General features: G+C 44.7%; 5 non-coding genes and 1 pseudogene across 5 annotated transcripts; all 6 read left to right on the top strand.

Moving 5' to 3' along the window:
* Nucleotides 1–2,574: 2,574 nt before the first annotated feature.
* Nucleotides 2,575–2,760, top strand: LOC130349432 (U2 spliceosomal RNA). Its single transcript, XR_008886756.1, has one exon. It is a non-coding gene; the product is annotated as a U2 spliceosomal RNA (small nuclear RNA).
* Nucleotides 2,761–4,840: 2,080 nt separating this feature from the next.
* Nucleotides 4,841–5,031, top strand: LOC130349417 (U2 spliceosomal RNA). Its single transcript, XR_008886742.1, has one exon. It is a non-coding gene; the product is annotated as a U2 spliceosomal RNA (small nuclear RNA).
* Nucleotides 5,032–7,115: 2,084 nt separating this feature from the next.
* Nucleotides 7,116–7,306, top strand: LOC130349405 (U2 spliceosomal RNA). Its single transcript, XR_008886731.1, has one exon. It is a non-coding gene; the product is annotated as a U2 spliceosomal RNA (small nuclear RNA).
* A 2,075-nt stretch (nt 7,307–9,381) lies between these two features.
* LOC130349392 (U2 spliceosomal RNA) lies at nt 9,382–9,572 on the top strand. The gene has a single exon (XR_008886720.1). It is a non-coding gene; the product is annotated as a U2 spliceosomal RNA (small nuclear RNA).
* Nucleotides 9,573–11,657: 2,085 nt separating this feature from the next.
* LOC130349374 (U2 spliceosomal RNA) lies at nt 11,658–11,750 on the top strand (annotated as a pseudogene).
* A 415-nt stretch (nt 11,751–12,165) lies between these two features.
* Nucleotides 12,166–12,348, top strand: LOC130349434 (U2 spliceosomal RNA). The gene has a single exon (XR_008886758.1). It is a non-coding gene; the product is annotated as a U2 spliceosomal RNA (small nuclear RNA).
* The last annotated feature ends 1,693 nt before the right edge of the window (nt 12,349–14,041 follow it).

Raw genomic sequence — 14,041 nt, 5'->3', positions numbered from 1 at the left:
AAATGTACTTTTTAAATTGAAAGAAGCTGGTATGGATGTAGAAAATGATATTTTAAACCTTAAAACTGAAATAAAACATGCCATAGAAAAGAAAGGGAAACAAATCATTTTTAACTCACATGTGCAGCACCTGGAGGAGGGCGAGAAATGTTCCCGTTTCTTTTTTAAAAAAGTGATGAATAGGAGGGATATCATCCAAAACCTTGAGGGTGAATCCACTCCAAAAGGCATGTTAGATGCAGTTTTTAACTTCTACCAGCTTCTTTTTAATAAGAAAGATCTTAATCCATCCTTTTTAGAACATGTTCTTAATTCCCTTGATTTTAAGCTAGATGTTTTAGACCAGGAGGTTTTATCCCGTGATCTTAACTTAGATGAACTTTTATTTGTTTTTAAAAGTTTTTCTAGTGGGAAGGCCCCTGGGGAAGATGGTTTACCCATCGAATTTTATTTAGCTTTTTGGGATATTTTAAAGGATGATATGGTTTTATTGTATAAAGAAACTTTTATTGTTAATGAACTTCCCCCTTCCTGGAGGAGGGGGATTGTATCATTACTTTTTAAAAAGGGTGAAAAGGATATGCTAAAAAATTGGCGCCCCATCACACTTTTAAATGTCGATTATAAAGTTTTAGCCAAGTTATTAGCTGTCCGTTTTAAACCTTTTATTCATAAATTAATTCACCCAAATCAGGTTTGTGGGGTACCTGGAAGGTCTATAGCTGAATCCCTAAATATTTTAAGAGATGTTTTATGGTATTTTAAGGATAGAAATCAAACTGTAGCAATTTTATCCTTAGACTTTGAAAAAGCCTTTGATAGGGTCTCCCATGAATACCTGTTTTTAGTTCTTAAAAAGATGGCAGTGCCTGAAACGATTTTAAGCCGAATCATGCTTTTATACCGATCCTGTTTTAGTCAAGTCTCTGTTAATGGCTTTTTAACCAGCGGTGTTCCTCTTTTATCAGGTGTCAAACAGGGCTGCCCCCTGTCCCCACTCCTTTTTATTTGCGCAATCGAACCACTGATGGCCCTCCTCAGAAAAGACCGGGTAGTAAGAGGCGTACCGATACCTGGTGGAGGAGGGACCCATCTAAAGGTGTTGGGGTACATGGATGATGTCACCATACTGTGCCCGGACTCTCCATCCATGAGGGGGGCATTGAGGAACACCAGCTATTTCTGCGAGGTCTCTGGTTTTAAGCTAAACACAGATAAATGTGACTGTTTTTATATTGGCTCCTGGGATTCATCCATCACCCCAGGAGTCACAATGCAACAGGATCAAATTAAAGTTTTAGGTATTGTTTTTAACCAGGTCAATGATGGGAGCCCTAACTGGGATTCAGCTATAGCTAAGATGGAGAAGAAGATTTTAATGTGGAATCTTAGAAACCTTACCATGGAGGGGAAGATTTTAATAATAAAGATGGTTTTACTCCCTATTATGCTATACATTGCCATGGTATTTCCTCCATCTATTTTATACATTAAAAAAGTAACTAGAATTGTTTTTTCTTTTTTATGGGGTTCAAAAATGGAGAAATTAAAGCGTGATTTTATGTACAAAAGTAAAGATAATGGCGGGAAAGATGTTCCTAACCTTTTTACTTTCTTTTACATAAAGTATTTCTGTTTCTGTTTTAAAATTATTAAATCCGATGGCATTTTTAGCTGCTTTTTAAGGTACGCTGCGGGCATGGTTTTTAAAAGATGGTTGCGCATCCCTCTGAACGCTCCGGTGCTTCTGTGTCCCCCAAAACATTATGTGGTGTTGGAAAAGACAGTCAGGCTCCTAGGTCTCCAAGATTTGGAGCCTGACATACTGGGGGACCAGAGAAAGGTATCAAAGGTCCTCAGGCGGAGTGAGGTTACCCTGGCAGTGTCCAATTTCACACAGGCAAGATCCAAAAAGGTATGGCGGAACGTGTACGGGAAGTTTCTGGCGAATGTACACAGGGATCTTGCCTGGGCAATCGTCCACCAGTGCCTCCCTACTCGTGAGTTCCAGCACAGGCGAGGACTGGTGGCGAGAGCCAAGTGCCCGAGAGATGGCTGCGGAGTGGACGAAACGGTGCTGCACATATTTTGGAACTGCCCTTTTGCACGGGAGCTTTGGAGGAAGGTAGGCCCACTTTTGAAGTGGGCCTGCGGCCTAAAAGATTTTAGTCACGAATGTGTCTTTTACGGTCTTTTTAACTGCCCCAATTTTAAACAGCAGATGATCTGCTGGATGATTATTAATTGTTTTAAAAATGCCATCTGGAAAGTTAGGAACATCTTACTTTTTAAACATGATTTTATTGATGTTAAAAACTGTATAAAGCTGGCCCTGAGTGAGATGTACATCTATTACCTAAGAGACAAGAAACAGTTGGGGGCCAGCGAGGCAGCATCCATGTGGTGTCTGCCTCTATGGAACGAAATAACAGTATAATCAGTTTTTATGACATTTGTATAATGTTTTATCCTGCCATTTTTATTTTTTCTCCTTTTATTACTGGTTTTATTATTTGTATTTTAAAACTTTTGTGAACCTTTTATTATTTTGCATTTTAAATTTTGTATGGTTTCTTATTTATTCAATAAAATTTTGTTGAAACCTTATCTGTTCTTATCAGTTTAATATCTGATACGTCCCCTATCTGGGGACCATATATTAAATGGATTTTTGAGAACGGGGGCCGATTTCGAAGCTTGCTTCCGTCGCCCTATGCATTGACCCGATATGGCAGTATCTTCGGGTACAGTGCACCACCCCCTTACAGGGTTAAAAAGAAAGATTCCTACTTTCATTGCTACCTGCTTGCTGGCTAGCCAGCTAGCCAGCCCTGTGGGCCTTGCTGCTGCTGCAGCCAAAAAACAAAAGGTGGTGCTGCTGCTGCTTCTGCTGCTTCTGCTTCTGCTTGTGTCTGGCCCCTGTTGGAGCGTCCAGGCACAGGACTTCTGCTGCTGCTGACTAAATGGCCCCCTTAATTGGATCATTTGAGTAGCCAGCACACCTGTGCAGGTAGGGCATGACATGATAGGCAGCTGCCTTGATAGCGGGTGGGTGCTGAATGTTCCTAATTGACAAAATAAGATTAATGCTTATGAAGAAATATAAAATCTCATCCCTTCCCCAATATCGCGCCACACCCCTACCCCTTAATTCCCTGGTTGAACTTGATGGACATATGTCTTTTTTCGACCGTACTAACTATGTAACTATGTAACATAACATGGGGGGGGGGTCTCCTGGCTGTTCACACAGGTGTGTCATTGCTGTACATTGACCATGCATTGCTTCTGTGGTATTGCAAAGACAAATGCTTCCAGCCATCCATTGCACTAATGGATTGGTCATCAGCTGGCTGTCTATGTCCCGCATCAATATAGACCAAAGTACAGAGGGTTAGGCTATGCTATTGTGCACCTACCTGATGCATCAGAAGGTGCGAGGCCCTTGCTAAATTCTGTAAAACAGACTTTGAGATCTATGCTTTAGACTGTATCTAAACCTGCTCCAACATGGACTGACATTCTGGCCTACTTTCAGCCGATGCGACTTGTCTGTCGCTGAACAGTCGCTTTTTATGTATTCAGCACCTATGTATAATGTTGTAAAAATGCTCTAGAAGCTAAAGTCGCAGAAATGTCACACATATTTGGCCTGCAACTTTCTGTGCGACAAATTCAGACAGGAAAAATCAGTATAAATCCTTAGAAAATTATCCCCCAGTGTCTCCATCTGCTGGCGGTATTGAATAAGCATTGCTGCACTGATGGGGTATGCATTAGACGAAAAAAAAGAAGAAAAAGAAGAATAATACGCCCAGAAAAGAGGCGAAAAGGAGAAAAACGTAAAAAAACGTGAAAAAAAAGTAAGAGGAAGAGAAGGGAAAAAAAGGTGGAAATGGGTTTAAAAGTGATTTCGGCGGAGAAATATATATATATATATATATATATATATATATATATATATATATGCGCACACACACACATAGATATAAACGTATTCTCCGTTGAGATATTGCAGCCGCTGCTGTGTCCAGGCCCAGGAGCCTTAGCACTGTGCTGTGATGTCACTCAATACCACTGACATCACTAGGTGTAAACAACATCTCTCCTTTGCTGTGTATGTGACTATGGAGCTGTTTGGTGATGTCGTCTATTACGGCCTTCATAGAAGCAACAGGAGATTGTTGCATCCATCTTGAACCCTCAGAACTACAGTGCTATGATGTCACTCACTTCCACAGGCCTTGCAGAGTGTAAACAACAACAACCCAGCTTTGTTGTGTATGTAACCATAGGGATTTGTGATGTCACCTAGAACCTTCACAGCAGCGACAGCTTTATGAGGAGCATCAGCACTGCTCTGCCTGAGCAGAACCATCACCGCCATAGGTTGTCAAATAACCCGGATTTAACCCACACAGGTAAGTCCAATGGGGTGCAGGCATGTCCTCTATGCTTACAGCTTCCCGTGGGTGTTGGTTTGATACCGTTTGGGGACAGCCAAGGAGGCATCTGCAGGCAACAAAGGTAGGTGTGTGCTTGTGTGTGTGTTTCCTATGCAGATCCTAAGCCCAGTGTCACATGCAAGTAGGAGGAGTAAGAAGGGTTCCTGGCAAATCCGGGTTATGGATTGCATTTAAAAAGGCCCCGTGGGAGTGCAATGGGCCCCTGTCTTGCTGCTTAGCAATAATGGTATGGGTTTAGGTTCTGCTGTGTGTACTGGTGGTTGACTGCCCCCCAGCCCAGAGTGTGCATGGAAAATTGTCTGGCAGCCTCCCTGACAGCAAGCAGTGATAGTGCCCATGAAGGGGACCTTGTTGGGCCCGCCCCTTTCACGGTTATCGCTTCTCGGCCTTTTGGCTAAGATCAAGTGTAGTATCTGTTCTTATCAGTTTAATATCTGATACGTCCCCTATCTGGGGACCATATATTAAATGGATTTTTGAGAACGGGGGCCGATTTCGAAGCTTGCTTCCGTCGCCCTATGCATTGACCCGATATGGCAGTATCTTCGGGTACAGTGCACCACCCCCTTACAGGGTTAAAAAGAAAGATTCCTACTTTCATTGCTACCTGCTTGCTGGCTAGCCAGCTAGCCAGCCCTGTGGGCCTTGCTGCTGCTGCAGCCAAAAAACAAAAGGTGGTGCTGCTGCTGCTTCTGCTGCTTCTGCTTGTGTCTGGCCCCTGTTGGAGCGTCCAGGCACAGGACTTCTGCTGCTGCTGACTAAATGGCCTCCTTAATTGGATCATTTGAGTAGCCAGCACACCTGTGCAGGTAGGGCATGACATGATAGGCAGCTGCCTTGATAGCGGGTGGGTGCTGAATGTTCCTAATTGACAAAATAAGATTAATGCTTATGAAGAAATATAAAATCTCATCCCTTCCCCAATATCGCGCCACACCCCTACCCCTTAATTCCCTGGTTGAACTTGATGGACATATGTCTTTTTTCGACCGTACTAACTATGTAACTATGTAACATAACATGGGGGGGGGGGGGTCTCCTGGCTGTTCACACAGGTGTGTCATTGCTGTACATTGACCATGCATTGCTTCTGTGGTATTGCAAAGGCAAAGACAAATGCTTCCAGCCATCCATTGCACTAATGGATTGGTCATCAGCTGGCTGTCTATGTCCCGCATCAATATAGACCAAAGTACAGAGGGTTAGGCTATGCTATTGTGCACCTACCTGATGCATCAGAAGGTGCGAGGCCCTTGCTAAATTCTGTGCACAGACTTTGAGATCTATGCTTTAGACTGTATCTAAACCTGCTCCAACATGGACTGACATTCTGGCCTACTTTCAGCCGATGCGACTTGTCTGTCGCTGAACAGTCGCTTTTTATGTATTCAGCACCTATGTATAATGTTGTAAAAATGCTCTAGAAGCTAAAGTCGCAGAAATGTCACACATATTTGGCCTGCAACTTTCTGTGCGACAAATTCAGACAGGAAAAATCAGTATAAATCCTTAGAAAATTATCCCCCAGTGTCTCCATCTGCTGGCGGTATTGAATAAGCATTGCTGCACTGATGGGGTATGCATTAGACGAAAAAAAAGAAGAAAAAGAAGAATAATACGCCCAGAAAAGAGGCGAAAAGGAGAAAAACGTAAAAAAACGTGAAAAAAAAGTAAGAGGAAGAGAAGGGAAAAAAAGGTGGAAATGGGTTTAAAAGTGATTTCGGCGGAGAAATATATATATATATATATATATATATATATATATATATATATATATGCGCACACACACACATAGATATAAACGTATTCTCCGTTGAGATATTGCAGCCGCTGCTGTGTCCAGGCCCAGGAGCCTTAGCACTGTGCTGTGATGTCACTCAATACCACTGACATCACTAGGTGTAAACAACATCTCTCCTTTGCTGTGTATGTGACTATGGAGCTGTTTGGTGATGTCGTCTATTACGGCCTTCATAGAAGCAACAGGAGATTGTTGCATCCATCTTGAACCCTCAGAACTACAGTGCTATGATGTCACTCACTTCCACAGGCCTTGCAGAGTGTAAACAACAACAACCCAGCTTTGTTGTGTATGTAACCATAGGGATTTGTGATGTCACCTAGAACCTTCACAGCAGCGACAGCTTTATGAGGAGCATCAGCACTGCTCTGCCTGAGCAGAACCATCACCGCCATAGGTTGTCAAATAACCCGGATTTAACCCACACAGGTAAGTCCAATGGGGTGCAGGCATGTCCTCTATGCTTACAGCTTCCCGTGGGTGTTGGTTTGATACCGTTTGGGGACAGCCAAGGAGGCATCTGCAGGCAACAAAGGTAGGTGTGTGCTTGTGTGTGTGTTTCCTATGCAGATCCTAAGCCCAGTGTCACATGCAAGTAGGAGGAGTAAGAAGGGTTCCTGGCAAATCCGGGTTATGGATTGCATTTAAAAAGGCCCCGTGGGAGTGCAATGGGCCCCTGTCTTGCTGCTTAGCAATAATGGTATGGGTTTAGGTTCTGCTGTGTGTACTGGTGGTTGACTGCCCCCCAGCCCAGAGTGTGCATGGAAAATTGTCTGGCAGCCTCCCTGACAGCAAGCAGTGATAGTGCCCATGAAGGGGACCTTGTTGGGCCCGCCCCTTTCACGGTTATCGCTTCTCGGCCTTTTGGCTAAGATCAAGTGTAGTATCTGTTCTTATCAGTTTAATATCTGATACGTCCCCTATCTGGGGACCATATATTAAATGGATTTTTGAGAACGGGGGCCGATTTCGAAGCTTGCTTCCGTCGCCCTATGCATTGACCCGATATGGCAGTATCTTCGGGTACAGTGCACCACCCCCTTACAGGGTTAAAAAGAAAGATTCCTACTTTCATTGCTACCTGCTTGCTGGCTAGCCAGCTAGCCAGCCCTGTGGGCCTTGCTGCTGCTGCAGCCAAAAAACAAAAGGTGGTGCTGCTGCTGCTTCTGCTGCTTCTGCTTCTGCTTGTGTCTGGCCCCTGTTGGAGCGTCCAGGCACAGGACTTCTGCTGCTGCTGACTAAATGGCCTCCTTAATTGGATCATTTGAGTAGCCAGCACACCTGTGCAGGTAGGGCATGACATGATAGGCAGCTGCCTTGATAGCGGGTGGGTGCTGAATGTTCCTAATTGACAAAATAAGATTAATGCTTATGAAGAAATATAAAATCTCATCCCTTCCCCAATATCGCGCCACACCCCTACCCCTTAATTCCCTGGTTGAACTTGATGGACATATGTCTTTTTTCGACCGTACTAACTATGTAACTATGTAACATAACATGGGGGGGGGGGGTCTCCTGGCTGTTCACACAGGTGTGTCATTGCTGTACATTGACCATGCATTGCTTCTGTGGTATTGCAAAGGCAAAGACAAATGCTTCCAGCCATCCATTGCACTAATGGATTGGTCATCAGCTGGCTGTCTATGTCCCGCATCAATATAGACCAAAGTACAGAGGGTTAGGCTATGCTATTGTGCACCTACCTGATGCATCAGAAGGTGCGAGGCCCTTGCTAAATTCTGTGCACAGACTTTGAGATCTATGCTTTAGACTGTATCTAAACCTGCTCCAACATGGACTGACATTCTGGCCTACTTTCAGCCGATGCGACTTGTCTGTCGCTGAACAGTCGCTTTTTATGTATTCAGCACCTATGTATAATGTTGTAAAAATGCTCTAGAAGCTAAAGTCGCAGAAATGTCACACATATTTGGCCTGCAACTTTCTGTGCGACAAATTCAGACAGGAAAAATCAGTATAAATCCTTAGAAAATTATCCCCCAGTGTCTCCATCTGCTGGCGGTATTGAATAAGCATTGCTGCACTGATGGGGTATGCATTAGACGAAAAAAAAGAAGAAAAAGAAGAATAATACGCCCAGAAAAGAGGCGAAAAGGAGAAAAACGTAAAAAAACGTGAAAAAAAAGTAAGAGGAAGAGAAGGGAAAAAAAGGTGGAAATGGGTTTAAAAGTGATTTCGGCGGAGAAATATATATATATATATATATATATATATATATGCGCACACACACACATAGATATAAACGTATTCTCCGTTGAGATATTGCAGCCGCTGCTGTGTCCAGGCCCAGGAGCCTTAGCACTGTGCTGTGATGTCACTCAATACCACTGACATCACTAGGTGTAAACAACATCTCTCCTTTGCTGTGTATGTGACTATGGAGCTGTTTGGTGATGTCGTCTATTACGGCCTTCATAGAAGCAACAGGAGATTGTTGCATCCATCTTGAACCCTCAGAACTACAGTGCTATGATGTCACTCACTTCCACAGGCCTTGCAGAGTGTAAACAACAACAACCCAGCTTTGTTGTGTATGTAACCATAGGGATTTGTGATGTCACCTAGAACCTTCACAGCAGCGACAGCTTTATGAGGAGCATCAGCACTGCTCTGCCTGAGCAGAACCATCACCGCCATAGGTTGTCAAATAACCCGGATTTAACCCACACAGGTAAGTCCAATGGGGTGCAGGCATGTCCTCTATGCTTACAGCTTCCCGTGGGTGTTGGTTTGATACCGTTTGGGGACAGCCAAGGAGGCATCTGCAGGCAACAAAGGTAGGTGTGTGCTTGTGTGTGTGTTTCCTATGCAGATCCTAAGCCCAGTGTCACATGCAAGTAGGAGGAGTAAGAAGGGTTCCTGGCAAATCCGGGTTATGGATTGCATTTAAAAAGGCCCCGTGGGAGTGCAATGGGCCCCTGTCTTGCTGCTTAGCAATAATGGTATGGGTTTAGGTTCTGCTGTGTGTACTGGTGGTTGACTGCCCCCCAGCCCAGAGTGTGCATGGAAAATTGTCTGGCAGCCTCCCTGACAGCAAGCAGTGATAGTGCCCATGAAGGGGACCTTGTTGGGCCCGCCCCTTTCACGGTTATCGCTTCTCGGCCTTTTGGCTAAGATCAAGTGTAGTATCTGTTCTTATCAGTTTAATATCTGATACGTCCCCTATCTGGGGACCATATATTAAATGGATTTTTGAGAACGGGGGCCGATTTCGAAGCTTGCTTCCGTCGCCCTATGCATTGACCCGATATGGCAGTATCTTCGGGTACAGTGCACCACCCCCTTACAGGGTTAAAAAGAAAGATTCCTACTTTCATTGCTACCTGCTTGCTGGCTAGCCAGCTAGCCAGCCCTGTGGGCCTTGCTGCTGCTGCAGCCAAAAAACAAAAGGTGGTGCTGCTGCTGCTTCTGCTGCTTCTGCTTCTGCTTGTGTCTGGCCCCTGTTGGAGCGTCCAGGCACAGGACTTCTGCTGCTGCTGACTAAATGGCCTCCTTAATTGGATCATTTGAGTAGCCAGCACACCTGTGCAGGTAGGGCATGACATGATAGGCAGCTGCCTTGATAGCGGGTGGGTGCTGAATGTTCCTAATTGACAAAATAAGATTAATGCTTATGAAGAAATATAAAATCTCATCCCTTCCCCAATATCGCGCCACACCCCTACCCCTTAATTCCCTGGTTGAACTTGATGGACATATGTCTTTTTTCGACCGTACTAACTATGTAACTATGTAACATAACATGGGGGGGGGGGGTCTCCTGGCTGTTCACACAGGTGTGTCATTGCTGTACATTGACCATGCATTGCTTCTGTGGTATTGCAAAGGCAAAGACAAATGCTTCCAGCCATCCATTGCACTAATGGATTGGTCATCAGCTGGCTGTCTATGTCCCGCATCAATATAGACCAAAGTACAGAGGGTTAGGCTATGCTATTGTGCACCTACCTGATGCATCAGAAGGTGCGAGGCCCTTGCTAAATTCTGTGCACAGACTTTGAGATCTATGCTTTAGACTGTATCTAAACCTGCTCCAACATGGACTGACATTCTGGCCTACTTTCAGCCGATGCGACTTGTCTGTCGCTGAACAGTCGCTTTTTATGTATTCAGCACCTATGTATAATGTTGTAAAAATGCTCTAGAAGCTAAAGTCGCAGAAATGTCACACATATTTGGCCTGCAACTTTCTGTGCGACAAATTCAGACAGGAAAAATCAGTATAAATCCTTAGAAAATTATCCCCCAGTGTCTCCATCTGCTGGCGGTATTGAATAAGCATTGCTGCACTGATGGGATATGCATTAGACGAAAAAAAAAGAAGAAAAAGAAGAATAATACGCCCAGAAAAGAGGCGAAAAGGAGAAAAACGTAAAAAAACGTGAAAAAAAAGTAAGAGGAAGAGAAGGGAAAAAAAGGTGGAAATGGGTTTAAAAGTGATTTCGGCGGAGAATATATATATATATATATATATATATATATATATATATATATGCGCACACACACACATAGATATAAACGTATTCTCCGTTGAGATATTGCAGCCGCTGCTGTGTCCAGGCCCAGGAGCCTTAGCACTGTGCTGTGATGTCACTCAATACCACTGACATCACTAGGTGTAAACAACATCTCTCCTTTGCTGTGTATGTGACTATGGAGCTGTTTGGTGATGTCGTCTATTACGGCCTTCATAGAAGCAACAGGAGATTGTTGCATCCATCTTGAACCCTCAGAACTACAGTGCTATGATGTCACTCACTTCCACAGGCCTTGCAGAGTGTAAACAACAACAACCCAGCTTTGTTGTGTATGTAACCATAGGGATTTGTGATGTCACCTAGAACCTTCACAGCAGCGACAGCTTTATGAGGAGCATCAGCACTGCTCTGCCTGAGCAGAACCATCACCGCCATAGGTTGTCAAATAACCCGGATTTAACCCACACAGGTAAGTCCAATGGGGTGCAGGCATGTCCTCTATGCTTACAGCTTCCCGTGGGTGTTGGTTTGATACCGTTTGGGGACAGCCAAGGAGGCATCTGCAGGCAACAAAGGTAGGTGTGTGCTTGTGTGTGTGTTTCCTATGCAGATCCTAAGCCCAGTGTCACATGCAAGTAGTAGGAGTAAGAAGGGTTCCTGGCAAATCCGGGTTATGGATTGCATTTAAAAAGGCCCCGTGGGAGTGCAATGGGCCCCTGTCTTGCTGCTTAGCAATAATGGTATGGGTTTAGGTTCTGCTGTGTGTACTGGTGGTTGACTGCCCCCCAGCCCAGAGTGTGCATGGAAAATTGTCTGGCAGCCTCCCTGACAGCAAGCAGTGATAGTGCCCATGAAGGGGACCTTGTTGGGCCCGCCCCTTTCACGGTTATCGCTTCTCGGCCTTTTGGCTAAGATCAAGTGTAGTATCTGTTCTTATCAGTTCACATTCACTTATTTATTTCTTTTTTTGTCTCACTGTGTCACTTTTTGCGTGTTGTGTGTTCACAGGATTTGTCAGGATGCGGTAGCCCTTCTGGGTGTCCCTCCTGGCGGTCTAGGGGAGGTGTGTGTGGCCATTAGGTTCCGCACCTCCCTGCAAACACCCCGGGTACTCCTGCTTTGGCAGGGTACCTACCGTAATCGGCTCTGCGGGCAGATACCTTGGCTAACGCCAAGGGGGATGCCGGGAGCATTTGTGGTCCCCTAGTAGCTTCGGCGAAAAGGGACATCGAACCTGGAACCTCGCAGGTACCTTTTGGTCCGGAGGCAAAGGGTAAGGTTTGTTGGGGGGCCTCTCTCCTATCGGAGAAGGGCTTGCGATAGACCGCATCCTTTGTGCACGTTTTTTTAGTGTAACACGTTTGCACTTTTTCTTGCACTTTGGGTGAATCGAAAGCACGTTCCTCGGCTTTAGATTAAAAAAAAATCTGTTCTTATCAGTTTAATATCTGATACGTCCCCTATCTGGGGACCATATATTAAATGGATTTTTGAGAACGGGGGCCGATTTCGAAGCTTGCTTCCGTCGCCCTATGCATTGACCCGATATGGCAGTATCTTCGGGTACAGTGCACCACCCCCTTACAGGGTTAAAAAGAAAGATTCCTACTTTCATTGCTACCTGCTTGCTGGCTAGCCAGCTAGCCAGCCCTGTGGGCCTTGCTGCTGCTGCAGCCAAAAAACAAAAGGTGGTGCTGCTGCTGCTTCTGCTGCTTCTGCTTCTGCTTGTGTCTGGCCCCTGTTGGAGCGTCCAGGCACAGGACTTCTGCTGCTGCTGACTAAATGGCCTCCTTAATTGGATCATTTGAGTAGCCAGCACACCTGTGCAGGTAGGGCATGACATGATAGGCAGCTGCCTTGATAGCGGGTGGGTGCTGAATGTTCCTAATTGACAAAATAAGATTAATGCTTATGAAGAAATATAAAATCTCATCCCTTCCCCAATATCGCGCCACACCCCTACCCCTTAATTCCCTGGTTGAACTTGATGGACATATGTCTTTTTTCGACCGTACTAACTATGTAACTATGTAACATAACATGGGGGGGGGGGGGGTCTCCTGGCTGTTCACACAGGTGTGTCATTGCTGTACATTGACCATGCATTGCTTCTGTGGTATTGCAAAGGCAAAGACAAATGCTTCCAGCCATCCATTGCACTAATGGATTGGTCATCAGCTGGCTGTCTATGTCCCGCATCAATATAGACCAAAGTACAGAGGGTTAGGCTATGCTATTGTGCACCTACCTGATGCATCAGAAGGTGCGAGGCCCTTGCTAAATTCTGTGCACAGACTTTGAGATCTATGCTTTAGACTGTATCTAAACCTGCTCCAACATGGACTGACATTCTGGCCTACTTTCAGCCGATGCGACTTGTCTGTCGCTGAACAGTCGCTTTTTATGTATTCAGCACCTATGTATAATGTTGTAAAAATGCTCTAGAAGCTAAAGTCGCAGAAATGTCACACATATTTGGCCTGCAACTTTCTGTGCGACAAATTCAGACAGGAAAAATCAGTATAAATCCTTAGAAAATTATCCCCCAGTGTCTCCATCTGCTGGCGGTATTGAATAAGCATTGCTGCACTGATGGGGTATGCATTAGACGAAAAAAAAGAAGAAAAAGAAGAATAATACGCCCAGAAAAGAGGCGAAAAGGAGAAAAACGTAAAAAAACGTGAAAAAAAAGTAAGAGGAAGAGAAGGGAAAAAAAGGTGGAAATGGGTTTAAAAGTGATTTCGGCGGAGAAATATATATATATATATATATATATATATATATATATATATATATGCGCACACACACACATAGATATAAACGTATTCTCCGTTGAGATATTGCAGCCGCTGCTGTGTCCAGGCCCAGGAGCCTTAGCACTGTGCTGTGATGTCACTCAATACCACTGACATCACTAGGTGTAAACAACATCTCTCCTTTGCTGTGTATGTGACTATGGAGCTGTTTGGTGATGTCGTCTATTACGGCCTTCATAGAAGCAACAGGAGATTGTTGCATCCATCTTGAACCCTCAGAACTACAGTGCTATGATGTCACTCACTTCCACAGGCCTTGCAGAGTGTAAACAACAACAACCCAGCTTTGTTGTGTATGTAACCATAGGGATTTGTGATGTCACCTAGAACCTTCACAGCAGCGACAGCTTTATGAGGAGCATCAGCACTGCTCTGCCTGAGCAGAACCATCACCGCCATAGGTTGTCAAATAACCCGGATTTAACCCACACAGGTAAGTCCAATGGGGTGCAGGCA

The sequence above is a fragment of the Hyla sarda genome, unplaced genomic scaffold (assembly GCF_029499605.1).
Source record: "Hyla sarda isolate aHylSar1 unplaced genomic scaffold, aHylSar1.hap1 scaffold_913, whole genome shotgun sequence".
Lineage (NCBI taxonomy): Eukaryota > Metazoa > Chordata > Amphibia > Anura > Hylidae > Hyla > Hyla sarda.
The sequence above is the reverse complement of the archived record's forward strand: the minus strand, read 5'-3'. Positions and strand labels throughout refer to the sequence as shown.